Here is an 18,771-nt window from a genome sequence, read left to right as displayed (position 1 = left end):
GTTGCAGCACAGGGGAACGGCAGGTGGTATCAGCATACCACCAATGGCAGTGGTATGCTGGGCTTCGTTGCCCTGCAGTATGTGAGATCTTAGTTTCCTGACCAGGGATCAAACCCACGTCCCTTGCATCGGAAAGTGGATTCTTAACCACTGTCCACCAGGCAAGTCCTGTTTGTCTTTCTTTTTTTCAGTGCATAATCTTGGTTGTTCTTGAGCATCTGTAGCCCTGGGTTTGGCTTTGGAAGAATAGGAATAGATGCAAAAAGAGCAAAGATAATACTTAACTGTTCATGTTCAGAAGGAAGACGTTGCAGGATTACTGTCTTCAGAAAGGACTCTCTAAACCCATTATCTTTCCTTTTAGCTTATCATGGTCTAGGCTTGGTGGATTGCTCTAGGTGATGTTACATGCAAGAAGTTTAGGTAGGAAGAGGAAGTGGGCAGAGCTTGTCCTTTCACACCCTGGTAAGAAAGGAAGGTTCAGGCAAGAGGGTAGTGATGGCTGGACTCAGATGTCCTAGGGAGGGAGCGGCTTAAATCTGTGAGGGAACAGCAAGGACAGAGGGCCTCTTAGAAATACACTGCCTTTCCCTTTCTTTGTTAGGCTCTACAGGAAGGCTATCTCTGAAGTTTCTCCACAAAACACTTGAGACGCAGCCACATGAAAGTAAACTTGATTAAAAAAATGGATTAAAATAGAGTGGGGATTTGAAATATAGATTTCCCATGTGATGTGGACTCTGGAATTCTAGCCAGCCTGCCAAAGAACCCTCTTTGGTGGGGTGGCTCCATGGACTGGGAGCCTGATGGTAGATAAGTCAGAGGGTTTGGGGCCCGTAGTCAGCCAGGGATGAAGAAACACAAAGCTGTCAAGGAGGATCCGGATCTGAGATGACCAGCCATGCACTGCAGTGGCAGAGCGGTTTGATGCAGTCATATGAATTGACTGCCAAGAAACTGTTTTAATATATTAAAATGAGACTGAACTTATATGAGACTGGACATTTGGCAAGTCTATGTATTTGTCATCATTATCCATGTACATATTTTTTGCTTACCAACAGGTAAAAATAGGCTAGTCATTACAGATGAAATGAAGAAACTACTTTTTCCCTGCACTTTAGCCTTACAGTGAGATTTAAAGTTTGTGACTCATTTACAGATATACAACTATTATCTGTTACTAGAATATACCATAGTTCTGGTACTAGTTAAATCCTTCTCAGCAGATATTTTGAAATTCTGGGATGATGTAGCAAAGAAAAACCTGTCCGCCTAGTTATTTTTGTAATCATATTTTCCCCTCTTAATTACTAATTGTGCCTCACTCTCTAGAGTTTAAAGAAACAGGTGGCTGCCTTAGCTGGCATGCTGGGTATGAAAAGGGAATTTCAAATGAGATAGCTCTCCATTCTGAGACCAATTCTTTATTTCCATAATAGCTTAAAACACTCTGAGGATAGTAATTAGAATTGTCTTTTTTTTTTAAGGTTGCATCTCTGCCACGTATTCTTTTTTGTCTGTTCAGGGTAAGTCTTGCCATGTCACTCTGTCAGTTTTCACTAGACATCTGTTGAGTTTTGGTTGTGCAATCATATTTTTGAAACAAGGAGTTTACGGATTCATAGAAATACCTACTTTGGAATCTTCTTTACAAAAGGTCTCTCTTGAATGGAATGATTGTCCACAGACTTTCGGCTCCATTGGTGTCTTTTCGCAGGCTAATGCTTGGACAGCTCACAGTTTTCAAAGTAGGAGAGATTTTGTTGGGGGCGATTTTACTGGGGGTGACTGTGTTAGTTTGCTATAGCTACCATAACTAAGTACCACAGACTGGGTGACTTCAACAACAAAAACATATTTTCTTACATTCCTGGAGGCTCTGAGATCAAGGTGTCAGCCAGGCTGATTTCTTCTGAGGCTTCTCCTCTTGGCTGGGGGATGGAATTCTTTCTGCTCAGTCTTCACATAGGTTTTGCCTTCTATGGATGTGTCCTGCTGCTGCTGCTGCTAAGTTGCTTCAGTCATGTCCGACTCTGCGTGACCCCATTGATGGCAGCCCACCAGGCTCCCCCGTCCCTGGGATTCTCCAGGCAAGGACACTGGAGTGGGCTGCCATTTCCTTCTCCATGGATGTGTCCTAATATCCTCTTATAAGGATACCAGTCATGTTGGATGAAGGGCCACCCTAAAGGCCTCACTGTTACTTAATTAGATCTTAAAAAACCCTGCCTCCAAACACAGTTGCATTCTGAAGTACTGGAATTAGAATTCCAACATATGAATTTGAGGAAGACACGATTCAGCCCATAATGCCGATCTTTAGTGAGTTTTACTCATCGGAGGAACTGTCATTCCTGTTTTACTCTTCGGATTCGTTATTTCAGAATTCTTGTAGGGGTGCTCTGTCTGTACTCCCAGCCCAAACACTAACACTAATAATCCTTCCCAAACAAATCTTATTCTGTTTTTCGTGAAAATTTCTTGGGGCTGCAGCTGGAGATGAATGCTACAGCCCTCCTGAATGTGTATCAGTTTCAACAGAAAGACAACATCCCCATTCAGCCTTCTCCTGTGGATAAGCCCAACTGTTTTGGCTTTTTAAGGCTGGGTTTGTAAATATAATTCCTTTCTCTTTCCACCTTCCAGAAATTTGTGAAAACATTAGTACATCAGTATATCCTGTCTGTAGAAGGCATCCTTTCTTGTCTTTACGGTGCCATGGATTTCTTCTTTTACAAAAATCTACTTTTACTAGTTATTTCAAGGAGAATTTGGGAGGAAGGAGGAATATGTGTGTTTCTTATGGCCTATTGAGTTTCCCTGGTGGCTTTGATAATAAAGAATCTTCCCACAGTGTGGGAGACCTGGGACCAATCCTTGGGTAGAGAAGATCCTCTGGAGAAGGGAATGGCTACCCATTCCAGTATTCTCGCCTGGAAAATCCTAAGAACAGAGAATCCTGGTGGGCTATAGTTCATGGGGTTGCAAAAAGTCAGACTCACTGAGTGACTTTCACTTCATTATGGTGCATTAAACCAGACCTAAACTATACCGTTTTAAGCTATTATGTTTGTATCTCTAAGTGTGATTTATATAGAAACATTGTATATGATGTTACTTAATCCTTAAAACCGTCTTGAGAGATAGCTGTGATCTGGTCTGACCTCTTTGAGGCCCGAACCCTTTACTGATGCATTAAAGACGATGACCATGATGATACTCATCACTGAGCTTTCAGGACAGAAGACTCTCTGAAAATAGTTTATTAGTCTAGTGCTAAGTTCTATAGCATTTTTAAGCCTTAGGCAACTATGCCCTCAGCATAGTTATGCCGTTACAGTGGACTGCAATGCCCATTCATCTCTTGCCAGAAATGTGTTTTTGCATATAGGTCCCTAAGCTACTGGCTGATTTTCACATTACTGGTTTGTGAAATTCCTCTCCTAAGGATTTACTTATATTAAAAAAGTTAGTAAAAGTTCTGAGATTGGTTGCTGCAAGACAGTATTAAATAGAATATGTTCAAATGTTTTTTTTTCTTTGTACAGATACATCCCTTTCAGCTGATTAAATGTATTGTTTGTGACCAATGAACGTAAGGAAAAATGCTCTACTTTAATATTGTTTCTTAGGCTGACAGATTTGATTCATTTTGCTAATGTGCTGGGATCCTGCAAGATTGAGGACTGCTGATGCACAGTTAGTGCAATAACGTCCTTTCAATAATGCTCTTGTGCCATTTTTGTTTCATTTGCCTCTTTTACTTCTTTTTCTACTCCCCTTTGCTTTCGGATGTGTCTCTTGGGCTTGGATTACACATCTGAATATTCAGCATGGATTTGGTGCATCAGCTCTTTTTATGCGCCCAGGTCAATGATCAGCTCTGATATGTGATTAGTGTTTCCAGACTGATTCATAATCCTAGGTGAGGGAGAGAGTCTCTATGTTCAGGATCATTGAATTTCATAAGAAAGGAGAACTAAATGAAAGCTCAAAGCACATTATCTGTTAGATTTTAAAACCCTGAGAATTTCAAGGGAAACACTCCGTATGTATCTTATCTGTTTATAACTTTCCTTGTCAAAATGTTTTGCTGTTAAGCTCAGAAGTGCCCAGGATGTCAGTTAAGTCTTTTAAAGTCTCCTCACTTAATTGTGTAGTAGGGAACTGTATTTTGGCAATTTTGGCTCTGTCTCTCTTCTAAGTCCTCCATTCCTCAACAGTTAGTTGTTTTTAATCATCCCCAAATCAAGGGATTTAACACACAGATCCATTTCATATTATTATTAAAAACTGTCCAATGCTATTATAGCCATATAAATAAGAAGAGACAGAGAGTCACTGTTTTGACTTAAGAATCTTAAGGGGAAAGGAGAAATAAAATAGAAAAATAATTTTCCATTTTTTCTAAGATTAAGAACTGAATTCTTCAATTTGTAGGGAAGCAGCTCTTAATGAAGTTAGAGAATCTTATTTCATGAGTGGAAACAATGTTAAAAAGACCTTTAACAATTCATGGTAAAATCAACAATAGTTTGCATATTGTGTAATTCAAAACTGATTTGTAATAATTTGAATGGCCTCCCCCCCACCCTTGTTGTGTTGTTTGGTGTCAAATAAGAGGTGAATTGTAGATGAAAGTTATCCTATAGTCATTGGGATGCTTCTAAAAGGATTCTTTCATATCCATTGCATCTTACTGCCAATACAAATAAAGAAAATAAAGATTAGAATTCCAGAAAACTTGTGGTCTCTTTTCAAATTTCTACTGTTCCCTCATAGCTCAGCTGGTAAAGAATCTACCTGCAATGTGGGAGATCTGGGTTCAATCCCTGGGTTGTGAAGATCCCCTGGAGGAGGGAAAGGCTACCCACTCCATGGTGTGACAAAGAGTCAGACATGACTGAGTGACTTTCAATTCACTTCACTTCACTGTAAGTTGAGTATATTCTTGATAATTTTCTTTGCATAAATATTTTAAAACTCTTTCAAGTGATATATGAATGAGTTATATGGAACAAAAATTAAACAGGTTGGATTATAGTAAAAATATATAATCTAATATTTTCAAATATGAAGATAAAATTCTCAATAGTGTTGATAATTCTTTATCAGATGACTCTTATGAAACCTTTGAATTTTGTTTTTTATCCTCTGAAATAGTTTCTCTGTATGATTTTATTCAAAATTCAGAAAAACGGGTGTTATGTATAAATATTTTCACTTACTATATTGTCTTACACAAATATATGCTCAAAAATTGCACCAGAAGAGATGGTGTCATTTCAGCTAAATGAGATCTTTTCATTCAGTCTCTTGCTTTAGGTAAAATCACAAAGATAGTAGAACAGAATCCAATACAGGATCCAGGCCTTACTTCTTGCACCTGTGAGGTCTCATTTTGTCTCTGTTTTGTAACACTGGGCTTAAGCAACCTACCTGAGCCTGTGTCCTAATGTATAAAAGAGGAGGATATAAACTTTATACTTCACCAAGTGTCGAGAAGATTAAATACATTCTCCAGATGTATACTGCCTGGATCATGGAGACTTTTCAACAAACGTTAGCTTTTCTTATTTCATTGTTGCTACTGTTATCACTGAAGACAACAAATTTCCCCATTCAGAATGATTTCAGCAGTTGTGTTTGTATTATCATGGAATGTTCTTTGGTACCTGAAAGTCACATCATTTCTTTGAGATCAAAATATCATTTTACCTTCTTTTCCAGATAATTTTTTAAAAGTAATTGTTGATTATTTTTACATTGGTAGGTGACTAAAAAAGTAACTTCCATGATAGAATCAAACCAAAGTTTGTCATTATGATGAACAGATTCAAATATAGATTGAAAGGCAGTACCATTTTTAAGAGTGTCGGGGTTGTAACCCAGAGAAATGAGCACAAGATTCCCTGTCAATATGGTATGAATTCCAAGAAGTTAAGGCCTTTTCTTTCTCTCATAACCAAAGGACAATTCAAAGGGAAGTGTTAACGTGAGAATTTTTCTTTTTATAAAAGCAAAGGAAAAGAAAAATAAAAAAAAAATTTTTGCTGCCAAGAGAGAAAGAGAATTGGAGAACTGTGACAAATCCCTCTGGGGTCCGGAGTGTTGGCACAATGACAAGAGGTTAAAGGGAAGAGAACAATGCGAAATCAGTCCTGAGCCTGAAGCTAATCATTTGGCTTCTGAACAAAAGGGGGAAGAACCAATATTTTATAAAGGGAAGAAAGCCCAGGGAGCTGATGCACAAGTACATTCCTTTATCCAGGAACAAAAAGTCAAAGCGAATTAATAGATGATTTACTGGAGCCTGAGTGGCATCTGAGATAGGCTTACATAAAGAAGTTTCCTTTCCCAGATAGTTGAAATGATGTTATAAAATGTTGCCTTTAAAAAAACATTTGATATTATATTTTCAGACTTTTGAACATATTCTTTAATTTCCATCTTTTCCTTCACAGTTATAAATATATGGGTCTTTCTAAGCCCAACGAGTGTCTGACCTAAGCTAAAGATGTGTTGTTTTCAGGAAGCCTTGAGCTTGCTGTTTCTTTCCTCAATTACATTAATAATACTCAATTCAGTTCAGTTCAGTTCAGTCACTCAGTCATGTCCGACTCTTTGCAACCCCATGAATCGCAGCATGCCAGGCCTCCCTGTCCATCACCAACTCCCGGAGTTAGTCAGACTCACGTCCATCAAGTCAGTGATGCCATCCAGCCATCTCATCCTCTGTTGTCCCCTTCTCCTCCTGCCCCCAGTCCCTCCCAGCATCAGAGTCTTTTCCAATGAGTCAACTCTTTGCACGAGGTGGCCAAAATACTGGAGTTTCAGCTTTAACATCATTCCTTTCAAAGAAATCCCAGGGTTGATCTCCTTCAGAATGGACTGGTTGGATCTCCTTGCAGTCCAAGGGACTCTCAAGAGTCTTCTCCAACACCACAGTTCAAAAGCATCAATTCTTCGGCGCTCAGCTTTCTTCACAGTCCAACTCTCACATCCATACATGACCACTGGAAAAACCATAGCCTTGACTAAAGAAATAAAACCATTGTTTGAAAAGCTACATTGCCATTAACTAACATGAAACGTTCACTGGAATATTTGTCAGAAACCTGGATTCTATGGGGAAAGGTATTTTAAAGGGGTCAGAGTATAAAGTAGGGAAGTATAGGTTGCATGAAAGTTGAAGAATCCCTTTATGGAGTACACATCTATTTGGTACTCAAATTTAAGTCACTAGCTTTATGGACTATTTTTTTCTTCTCTTTGTGGCCAGAACGGAGGCTATGCAAAAAGAAAGAGAAAGAGAACTCAGTCAATTCATGGCTACCTCATGCTGTACCAAGCACAGTCAGTAAACATTTGGTTAACTCATCAGGGAAAAGTAACTTAAAACTCTTAGTTGACAAAAATTGCCATTCGACTTAAGAAAAATAACCACTAGTTCCAAATAGACACAACTCTGTAAATAGGAAGAATAGGAACCTAGGATCCTAGACGATGCCTAAATGAACCTCAGTTCAGTTCAGTTCAGTCACTCAGTCATGTCTGACTCTTTGTGACCCCATGGACTGGAGCATGCCAGGCTTCCCTGTCCATCACCAACTTCTAGAGCTTGCTCAAACTCCTGTCCATTGAGTTGATGATACCACCCACTGTCTCATCCTCTGTCATCCCCTTTTCCTTCTTCCTTCAATCTTTCCCAGCATCAGGGTCTTTTCCAATGAGTCAGCTCTTCACATCAGGTGGCCAAAGTATGGGAGCTTCAGCTTCAGCATCAGTCCTTCCAATGAATATTCAGGACTGTTTTCCTTTAGGATTGACTGGTTGGATCTCCTTGCAGGGATTCTCAAGAGTCTCCTCCAACACCACAGTTCAAAAGCATCAATTCTTTGGCGCTCAGTTTCCTTTATAGTCCAACTCTCACATCTATGAGGCTTCCCTGGTGGCTCAGATGGTAAAGTGTCTGCCTTCAATGCGGGAGACCTTGGTTTGATCCCTGGGTCAGGAAGATCCCCTGGAGAAGGAAACGGCAACACACTCCAGTACTCTTGCCTCCAGTACTCTTCCATGGATGGAGGAGCCTGATGGGCTATAGTCTACAGGGTTGCAAAGAGTCGTACATGACTGAGTGAGTTCACTTTTCACATCCATACATGACCACTGGAAAAACCATAGCTTTGATTAGATGGACATTTGTTGGCAAAGTAATGTTTGGTTTTTAATACACTGTTTAGGTTTGTCATAGCTTTTCTTCCAAGGAGCAAGCATCTTTTAATTTCATGGCTGCAGTCGCCATCAGCAGTGATTTTGGAGCCCTCCAAAATAGTCTGTCACTGTTTCCATTGTTTCCCCATCTATTTGTCATGAAGTGATGGGACCGGATGCCATGATTTTAGTTTCTGATTGTTGACTTTTAAGTCAACTTTTTCACTCTCCTCTTTCACTTTCATCAAGAGACTCTTTAGTTCTTCTTTGCTTTCTGCCATAAGGGTGGGTCATATGCGTATCTGAGGTTATTGATGTTTCTCCCCACAATCTTGATTCCAGCTTGTGCTTCATCATGCATTTTGCATGATGTGCTCTGCATATAAGTTAAATAAGCAGGATGACAATATACAGCCTTGACATATTCCTTTCCCAATTTGGAACCAGTCTGTTGGTCCATGTCCTGTTCTAACTGTTTCTTCTTGACCTGCATACAGATTTCTTGGGAGGCAGGTCAGGTGGTCTGGTATTCCCATCTCTTTCAGAATTTTCCACAGTTTGTTGTGATCCACACAGTCAAAGGCTTTGCCATAGTCAATAAAGCAGAAGTAGATGTTTTTCCAGAACTCTCACTTTTTTGATGATCCAGCGGATGTTGGCAATTTGATCTCTGGTTCCTTTGCCTTTTCTAAATCCAGATTGAACATCTGGAAGTTCATGGTTCACGTACTGTTGATGCCTGGCCTGGAGAATTTTGAGCATGACTTTACTAGCATGTGAAATGAGTGCAATTGTCCAGTAGTTTGAACATTCTTTGGCATTGCCTTTCTTTGGAATTGGAATGAAAACTGACCTTTGCAGTCTTGTGGCCACTGCTGAGTTTTCCAAAAATGCTGGTATATTGAGTGCAGCACTTTCACAGCATCATCTTTTAGGATTTGAAGCTCAACTGGAATTCCATCACCTCCACTAGCTTTGTTCAAAGTGATGCTTCCTAAGCCCATCTAGATGAATCTAGTTGAATCCTAGATGAACCTAGGATCTTGATGCTACATCTACTCTGTGCAAATTGGAGTATGTCACATAATTTAATTGAGCCTCAGTTTCCCCATTTGCAAAGTAAATTGAATGAAGTGTTCTTCAGGATCGCTTTGGACTCTAAAACTTTGATTTTATTTTTCATGTTCAAAATGGTGGAAAGTGATTTTCATAAATAAGTTACAAACAAGGTTCTGTGAAGTTTCACAAGAGGAAATTGCTTCTAACTTCAAACTTCATGGAAAAACCTATAGATATATTTACATATGGAAGTAAAAAATGCCTTTGGGTCAGAGGGAATGGCAAAGATAGGAAGCAGGAATTGGTGAGGCCATTATAGAGAACAGTGGTTAAACTTTTTAAAAGATTCATCCCTTTTTCTTTCTTTCTTTCTCTTTTTGAGTTTCCTTTATTATTATTGTTATGTTTGAATTGGGAAATAATTGCTTTACGATGTTCAGCCATACAAAAATGCTAATCAGATATAATTATATATATATACATACATACATACATCTATATATATCTATATATATCTATATATATATATCTCCTTTCTCTGGTGAGCCTCCCTCCCCCTTCCAGTCCCACCTCTCCCCCTCCAGGTTGTCACAGAGTGCCAGGCTGGGCTCCCTGTGTTATACAGCAGCTTCCCACTAGCTAGCTATTTTACACATGATATTGTTGTATGTCAACGCTACCTACTTTCTCAATTCGTCCTACCATCTTCTGGCCCTGCTGTATCCAAAAGTCCTTTCCTACATCTGCCTCTCATTCTTTCCCTTAAAATACATTCATTAGTGCTGTTTTTCTAGATCCCATGTATATGCATTAATATACGAGATCTGTTTTTCTTTCTGACTTACTTCACTCTGTAAAACAGGCTCTAGGTTCATTGACCTCACTGCAGCTGACTCAAATTCATTCTTCTTTATGACTGAGTAATATTTTATTGTATGTATGTACCACGTCTTCCTAGTCATCTGTTGATGGACATCTAAGTTGCTTCCATGTCCTGGCTACCATAAATGCTGCAAAGAACATTGGGGTACATGTGTCTCTTTTAAATGTGTTTTTCTCAGGGTATATGTCTAGTAGTGGGGTTGCTGGGTCATATGGAAGTTTTATTCCTAGTTTTTAAAGGAATCTCCCTACTGTTCCCCATAGTGACTGTATCAATTTACATTCCAGCCAACTGTGCAGGAGGTTTCCTTTCCTCCACATTCTCTCCAGCATGTATTGCCTGTAGACTTTTTGATGATGGCCATTCTGATCTGCATGAGGTGATACCTCATTGTGGTTTTGATTTGCATTTCTCTAATAATGAGTGGTGTTGCTCATATTTTCATGTGTTTATTGACCATCTGTATGTCTTGTGTTAGGACATGTCCTGTATTTGAAGAAATGTCTGTTTAGGTCTTCTGCTCATTTTTTTGAGTGAATTGTTTGTTTTTCTGATAATGAGCTCCCTTTTCTCTTCTTTATAAAAAAAGGAAAAACAAACACAACAAAACCTCTCTAATAAAAAGTCCCAAGTAAATAAGAACCAAAGATTAAAGTAAAAAGATTTTATTTCTGATATGCAAAAAGAAGCTCACTGAAGAAAATTTGTACAACACAAAAAATTTAAGGGAGAAAATAAAACACATGTAATTACAACATACAAAGATAATTACTGTTAATATTCTGATATTTTGGTGTACTTCCTTCTAATCTTTATTTTATGCATAAATATACATATATTTGTATAATTATGCTTCCATTCTACACATTATTTCATTATCTGTTTCAGAACATAATATATCATACGGATTGCTCCCACTTGACTCATTTTTGGTACAGTTTAATTCTACACTTCTCAGTCTGCTTTGTCAGGGATCGGCTTTGTCCTTAATGGTACTCTAATGGGTCTCTGGAGTAAATGGATGCTGAGGTCTGGGCATAATAGGAATATTTATTAAGATATGGTGGGTACTTTCCACCCCAGAGAATCTACTCATTTGTCATGGCACTCTAGGTTCCTGGATAGCAAGAATGAATCTCGGGTACTGCTGGGGCACAGTATTGGACTTGAAGTAAGTGCTTGTGTTTGCTGAACTACACTTTTAGTGTAAATGGTTCTTTTAGAGGAGGACCAAAGGCAGACTTGTCTTTCTTGCTGGAGACTAGAGGAAACTTCTGTGCATTTGGCAATTCCTGATCAAAGGCAGCATTTCTGTACTTTCTGGTGTTTTCCTGTATGTAGTACTTTCATATATATCACTAGAGGTGTGCGTGGTGATTTAAGCAGAGGCATGGAAAAGAATAGTACATCAGTAGAAATATATTTTAATGTGTACTCAGTTCACTTCAGTCGCTCAGTCGAGTCCGACTCTTTGCAACCCCATGAATCGCAGCATGCCATGCCTCCATGTCCATCATCAACTCCCGGAGTTCACTCAAACTTACGTCCATCGAGTTGGTGATGCCATCCAGCCATCTCATCCTTTTTCCCCTTTTCCTCCTGCCCCCAATCCCTCCCAGCATCAGAGTCTTTTCCAATGAGTCAACTCTTCGCATGAGGTGGCCGAAGTACTGGAGTTTCAGCTTTAGCATCATTCCTTCCAATGAACACCTAGGGCTAATCTCCTTTAGGATGGACTGGTTGGATCTCCTTGCAGTCCAAGGGACTCTCAAGAGTCTTCTCCAACACCACAGTTTAAAAGTATCAATTCTTCAGCGCTCAGCTTTCTTCACAGTCTAACTCTCACATCCAAATGTGACCACTGGAAAAACCATAGCCTTGACTATGGACCTTTGTTGGCAAAGTAATGTCTCTGCTTTTGAATATGCTATCTAGGTTGGTCATAACTTTCCTTCCAAGGAGTAAGTGTCTTTTAATTTCATGGCTTCAGTCACCATCTGCAGTGATTTTGGAGCCCAAATAAATAAAGTCTGATACTGTTTCCACTGTTTCCCTATCTATTTCTCATGAAGTGATGGAACCAGATGCCATGATCTTCGTTTTCTGAATGTTGAGCTTTAAGCCAACCTTTTCACTCTCCTCTTTCACTTTCATTAAGAGGCTTTTTAGTTCCTCTTCACTTTCTGCCATAAGGGTGGTGTCATCTGCATATCTGAGGTTATTGATATTTCTCCTGGCAATCTTGATTCCAGCTGTGCTTCTTCCAGCCCAGTGTTTCTCATGATGTACTCTGCATATAAGTTAAATAAGCAGGGTGACAATATACAGCCTTGACGTACTCCTTTTCCTATTTGGAACCTGTCTGTTGTTCCATGTCCAGTTCTAACTGTTTCTTCCTGTCCTGCATATAGGTTTCTCAAGAGGCAGGTCAGATGGTCTGGGATTCCCATCTCTTTCAGAATTTTCCACAGTTTATTGTGATCCACACAGTCAAAGGCTTTGGCATAGTCAATAAACTAGTAAACATATAACTCAAACATCAACCTTGTGATTCCAAGCATCTTACCACTTAGAAAAAAGCTAAATTCAACTTAAGGAAAAATGTTAAGTAAATAATAAGACACAAGAGTTATGAGGATATGGTAAAAACTGTGAAAGTTGAAATGGAATGACAAATGTTTGGAAACATAACTCAGCCAGATGTCTTGGATTAGGCAAGGGTATGAATACTTTTCCTACTTTCTTTGCTACTTCCTTTCACATGAGAGGAGACTCTTACTATCTGTATGTGTATTATTTCAGATTAAAAATATGTTTTGCATTCCCGGTTACTCTCTTACTGCTGTTGAGCCGATCTGAAAAGATCTTTTCCAATCTCCTCTGAGAACATCAGTTATTGTCAACATCTTATCAAGCACCATTGCTGTTCTCTGTTTGTGTGTGTGTATGTGTGTGTGTGAATTATGACATTGTAATTGCTTTTGTATTTCCAGCAAAAATTGTCAATTGTTCTGTGGGAAAGCTGTGTTGTTATAGTAGTTGAAAATATTTAGCAGTATATTTATAGCCATAGATTCTAATTCAGGCTCTGCATAACTAGCTATGAGACTGGAGATAGGGAGTTCCATTATTGGGAAAATGAAATAGATTCTCTCTCTTGGGGCTTCCCTGATGGCTCAGTGGTAAGGAATTTGCTTACCAACACAGAAGACTTGTGTTCTGTCCCTAGGTCAGGAAGATCCCCTGGAGAAGGGAATGGCAACACACTCAAATATTCTTGCCTGGGAAATCCTATGGACTGGCAGGCTATAGTCCATGGGGTCGCAAGAGAGTCAGATACGACTTAGCAACTAAACAACAACAACAACAACAAAAACAACAACAACTTGAGTTGCTTATAACTCTAAAATCATCTTTTGTTCTTGTATTCCTGACCCCTGTGTTTAAATATATTATAGAGGTAAGGCCGTCCTTTGTACTCTGTGGTCTGCTGTACTGGGTTACTTAGAGTTCCCAGAAGTCCCCACAATCTGTGCGATTTCAGTTTTGCTCCATCTCTCCCGTTTTTGACTATTAGGTTGGAATTCCATGAAAATAGAGCATTTGTGTCAGACGTGAGAATCGCCCTGCTCATTCTGTGCTACGAAAGATTCATTCTTAAACTCTGATTCAAACAAATAGTAATCAGGAGGATGAAAGTTTATAATTCCCTAGGAGGACTCTCTGAATGTCCACACTTTAGGGTTTGGGAGTCCAGAATTCTTTCTATGATACTTGATATTATTCAGTGTGATTTTTGTATGTAGAGACTATTATTCAGAAGTTTAATCCTGACTTAGAAATTCATAATGTATGTATGTGTTCAGTTTGTGTCTTACTCTTTGCACCCCCTGGACAGGAGCCTGCCAGGCTCCTCTGTTCATGGAATTTCCCAGGTAAGAATACTGGGGTGGGTTGCCATTTCCTACTCCAAAAAATGAACAAAACTTAGTTCTTTGTTAGACTTTTAAGTTTAGCTTCCATATCTTATCCATTTGGTTTATAAGCTTAGAAGATGTTAATCACATGTAAAGAGCCTTTGGTTAATATTTGTCCTAATTTAGTTAAGCACATTCAGATATTATAAAATACCTCTATATATTTAACATACTTTATAACTTTATATATGTTCCTTTGACCTAATAAATCTTCCCAAATACTGACCAGTTTTTTGTAACTCTAAAAAGTTAAATTTAGAAATATGGTCAACATAGATGTTCAATGCTTTTTATAAAGTTAGTTATATAGCAACTTAAAAAATTAGTCTAAATCAATCATCCAATTATATATTTCAAATTGGAAACACAAGGCTGTCACTCTAATAATTCTAATTCTTCTAAATATTGCAAGAACAGAAAATACAAACATGGACAGACTCTTTTCTAACACAAGAATTTAACATCATAATTTTGATTTTCTTAAACATTTGAATTGTGTTGATGGAGAAGACTTTTGTGAGTCCCTTGAACAGAAAGGAGATCAAACCAGTTAGTCCTAAAGGAGATCATCCCTGAATATTCATTAGAAGGATTGATGCTGAAGCTGAAGCTCCAATACTTTGGCTACCTGATGTGAAGAACCAATCATTGGAAAAGACCCTAATGCTGGGAAGGACTGAAGGCAGGAGGAGAAGTGGGCAACAAAGGATGAGATGTTTGGATGGCATCACTGACTCAACAGATATGAGTTTAAGCAAGCTCCAGGAGATAGTGAAGGACAGGGAATCTGGTGTGCTGTAGTCTATGGGGTTGCGAAGAGTCAGATAGGACTTAGCAACTAAATAACAAACAACAACAAAACATTTCCATACTTAATTTTAAATTTTCTTGGGGTTGAAAAATGTGAACTCATTAAATCAGTCATTACCATCACAGTTAACTGAGGTTACTTTGGCCAGACATTTGTGTCTACTCACTGTTCAGATTTCTGTTGGAGAAATGGGAGCCACTGAGCCACTTTGAAAGTGAAAGTGTAAGTTGGTCAGTCGTGCCCATTCTTTGCGACCCGATTGACTGTAGCCCACCAAACTCCTCTGTCCATGGATTCTCTGGGTAAGAATACAGGAGTGGGTAGCCATTCCCTTTTCCAGGGGCTCGTCCTTACCTAGGGATTGAATCTGGGGCTCTTGCACTGCAGACAGATTCTTTACCATCTGAGCCAAGGGAAGCCCTGTTGGTAGTTGCTAAATCAATAACTCAGTGACTCAAGCAGGATGCTCATATAGCTCATGTCCATGGATCTGAGTTTTACAAGTTGCTTAATTCTTTGGTGTGTTCAGAGAAGTCTACAAATTTTCTTTCATTAGCATAATCACTTGATAGATTTTACATTTCTTTATCTTCTATGATAAGTACATATCTTTATCTTCTATGATAAGTACATATCTTTCCCTTCTAACTCACTTTTGAACTTAATGAGATTCTAAGGTATAAAGTATCTTTTCTGAGTAAACTTAGATTTAAATCAGATAAAAGCTTGGAATCTTCAATTTTCCTATTTTTAGCTGCTCAGAAATATTAAAATGACATCTGGTTGACACTGGATGTTTCTCATGCTTTTATTTGTCTTGCAGTCCTAGTGTAAGAGATCTATGACTGGAAAGGAAAGTTCTGGCCTGGGTTTTGTAGACCCTCCCTAACTTAGTTAAATGGCCTTTAGTTTGTTCCTACTCAGGGTCAGACAAGATTAATACTGGATGCTGAGTTCATTCTAATGAATGATTAGAATTCAGATACCTTTAATTCTTCTCAGATGTAGTATAGAATTCAGACCAGGTCTAGACTGAATACTAGGAGTAAGAGAAAAATGTGTTTGGAAGGAAGAGGCTCTGGACTAATAATATCTCTCCTCTCACTTCAAACTTAAGCTCGGTAGGACCATGTTGTCTAGCTGAGTTGTTGGTCCTGTACCAGGGCAATTAGGCAGTCACATTCTCCATTGTTTCTTTAGAATAAGCTAAGTAGGGAAAAAAAAGGGTCAAAATAATAAACGATTTTGTATATTTCCCAGAGTACTTCTTGATACTTGTTAAATGATGAATAAGTTTATAAAGCTTTATTTTGGGAGGGGAGTTTTGTGGGAGAATGGATACATGTCTATGTATGGCTGAATACCTTTGCTGTCCACTTGACACTATCACAACATTGTTAATCGGCTATACTCCAATATAAAATAAAAAGTTTTTTTAAAAAAATGTTTTGCTCCAACAAGAATAAGTTGTTATTTAAACACTAAGATGCTGTTTTTGGATGTTGATGAGGGCTAAGTTTAGTTACTTTTTTTTAAATTAATTTTTTACTGAAGGATAATTGCTTTACAGAATTTTGTTGTTCTGTCAAACCTCAACATGAATCAGCCATAGGTATACATATATCCCCTCCCTTTTGAACTTCCCTCCCATCTCCCACCCCATCCCACCCCTCTAGGTTGATACAGAGCCCCTGTTTGAGTTTCCTGAGCCACACAGCAAATTCCCTTTGGCTATCTATTTTACACATGGTAATGTAAGTTTCCATGTTACTCTTTCCATACATCTCACCCTCTCCTCCCCTCTCCCCATGTCCATAAGTCTGTTGATACAGCTACTGTGGAAGACAGTATGGAGATTTCTTAAAAAACTAGGAATAAAACCACCATATGACTCAGCAATCCTACTCCTAGGCATCTACCCTGATGAAACCAGGGTTGAAAAAGACACATGCATCCCATTGTTCACTGCAGCACTATCTACAATATTTAGAACATGGAAGCAACCTAGATATCCATCGACAGATGAATGGATAAAGAAGTTGTGGTACATATACACAATGGAATTTACTCAGCCATGAAAAGGAACACATTTGAGTCAGTTCTGATGAGGTGGATGAAGCTAGAGCCTATTATACAGAGTGAGTGAATCAGAAAGAGAAAGAGAAAGACTGTATTCTAACGCACATATATGGAATCTAGAAGAATGGTTCTGAAGAATTTATTTACAGAGCAGCAATGGAGTTTAGTTACTTTTTGATGGCAGCATTGGGCTTTACTTTCTTTCAGCAGCCCACATGGGTTAGTAAGATTGTTGATAGGGGTTGGAATCTAGTCTGAGCATGCGGAGGGAATTGACTGCCTTGAGAGAGAGACGACCAGCCTCAGTCATTTGAGCATCAGGGCCCATCTAGTCAGACTCTAATGCAATTGTTTAGTCTGTCAGGACGCAACTTTTTGTCCAGATTGACTTTTCTTCTTTCTTACAGTTTTGTATTCTCTATTTTGTGCCCTTATATTCCTTGCTTTCTTTTAGGTTGATAAGAAGCTATTTTCAGAAGTCATCTTGAAAAATTTATCTTTTCTAATGTGGGGCTAACCAACACTCCCATCCAACCCTCACCTTAAGAGAAAGCATTTTTTGTGTGTTTTACTTAACAGATTTGATGTCTTTGAGTTTACATTTCATAAGCACGGGGAAAATAGGATAAGTCTAAAGGAAGTCTTAGCTGCAGTGAACACATTTATGACTATCCTCTTAATGCGGATAACAGTTTGTTCTAATAACAGGTAAGGCTTCATTTCAAGGGCACTCTCTGGGTAAGGCAGATTCTTCAATTCCTCTGTGTTTTGTTGAAGCTCATTATGTGCCTGAATGACTAAAGGGAGAATGGATGTGTTTATATTCTTCAATGGCTGTCAGTTGTAATCAAGTTCAAGTAGCAAACAAAGCTCAAAGTGAATGAACACAAGGGTGTCATCTATCAGTGGCATCTTCATTTTTGAGCTATTGTGCCGTTCACATTAAAGGCAACAGACAGACTCTGTGGTAAGCAAACACTGCGTATCTCAGTTCAGTTCCTTCAGATTATTGTGGATATGTCATTAACATAGGAGTGACCTGGAAGGGAGCCAGTCTCTCTGCTCTGTATCTAAAAAATGGATCACTGTCCTGCTGCGAATACTGTGAAACCAATGTAGAAAATCATTTATTATGGAAGGATACAGTTCTAAAGGCTGAAACCCTCAATCTAGATATTAAAGCAAAAATGATTGAGGACTTGTTTGTAAAGTTTCTTTGATTGAATGACTAGTTTTTTTTCCCCTCTGGTCTCTTTTTAAATAAATGATAGTCTACCCATTTTTGGGTGAATATATTATTATAATTGACATCAATAAGAATCAAAATTTAACATAAATAACTTTTTTTTTCCAGGAAAGACTCTTAGCTGTAAAAAACTAACTGATTCAAATAACTCAAGTGAAGATTATTCACTGAAAAATACAAAGAGCTTGTGGAATCTGAGAAGAGTAAATAAGCCGAACTGAGTTTCTAAACCTGAGGTCGAATGAGCTTCCTTGTTCTGTCTGCCCTTCTCTCTGCATGTTTCTTCTCTTCTCTTCTCTCTGAGTTGACTTTCTGTGCTTATTCATCTTGTGCAGGGACCCATATGGCCATCTCAGCTATGATCTTACATGATCTGTTAGCTCCAGTGCCTATATCAGGCAGGTTTGATTGAGTTCCAGTGCCTCAGTTCCAAATTCCATACAGATGAATCTGATCGATTATTAGTAATACACTGGCTTGACTTAGCTCAGGGTTCCCT

This window comes from Ovis canadensis, chromosome 2 (assembly GCF_042477335.2).
Source record: "Ovis canadensis isolate MfBH-ARS-UI-01 breed Bighorn chromosome 2, ARS-UI_OviCan_v2, whole genome shotgun sequence".
In the NCBI taxonomy this organism is placed as follows: domain Eukaryota; kingdom Metazoa; phylum Chordata; class Mammalia; order Artiodactyla; family Bovidae; genus Ovis; species Ovis canadensis.
The sequence above is the reverse complement of the archived record's forward strand: the minus strand, read 5'-3'. Positions refer to the sequence as shown.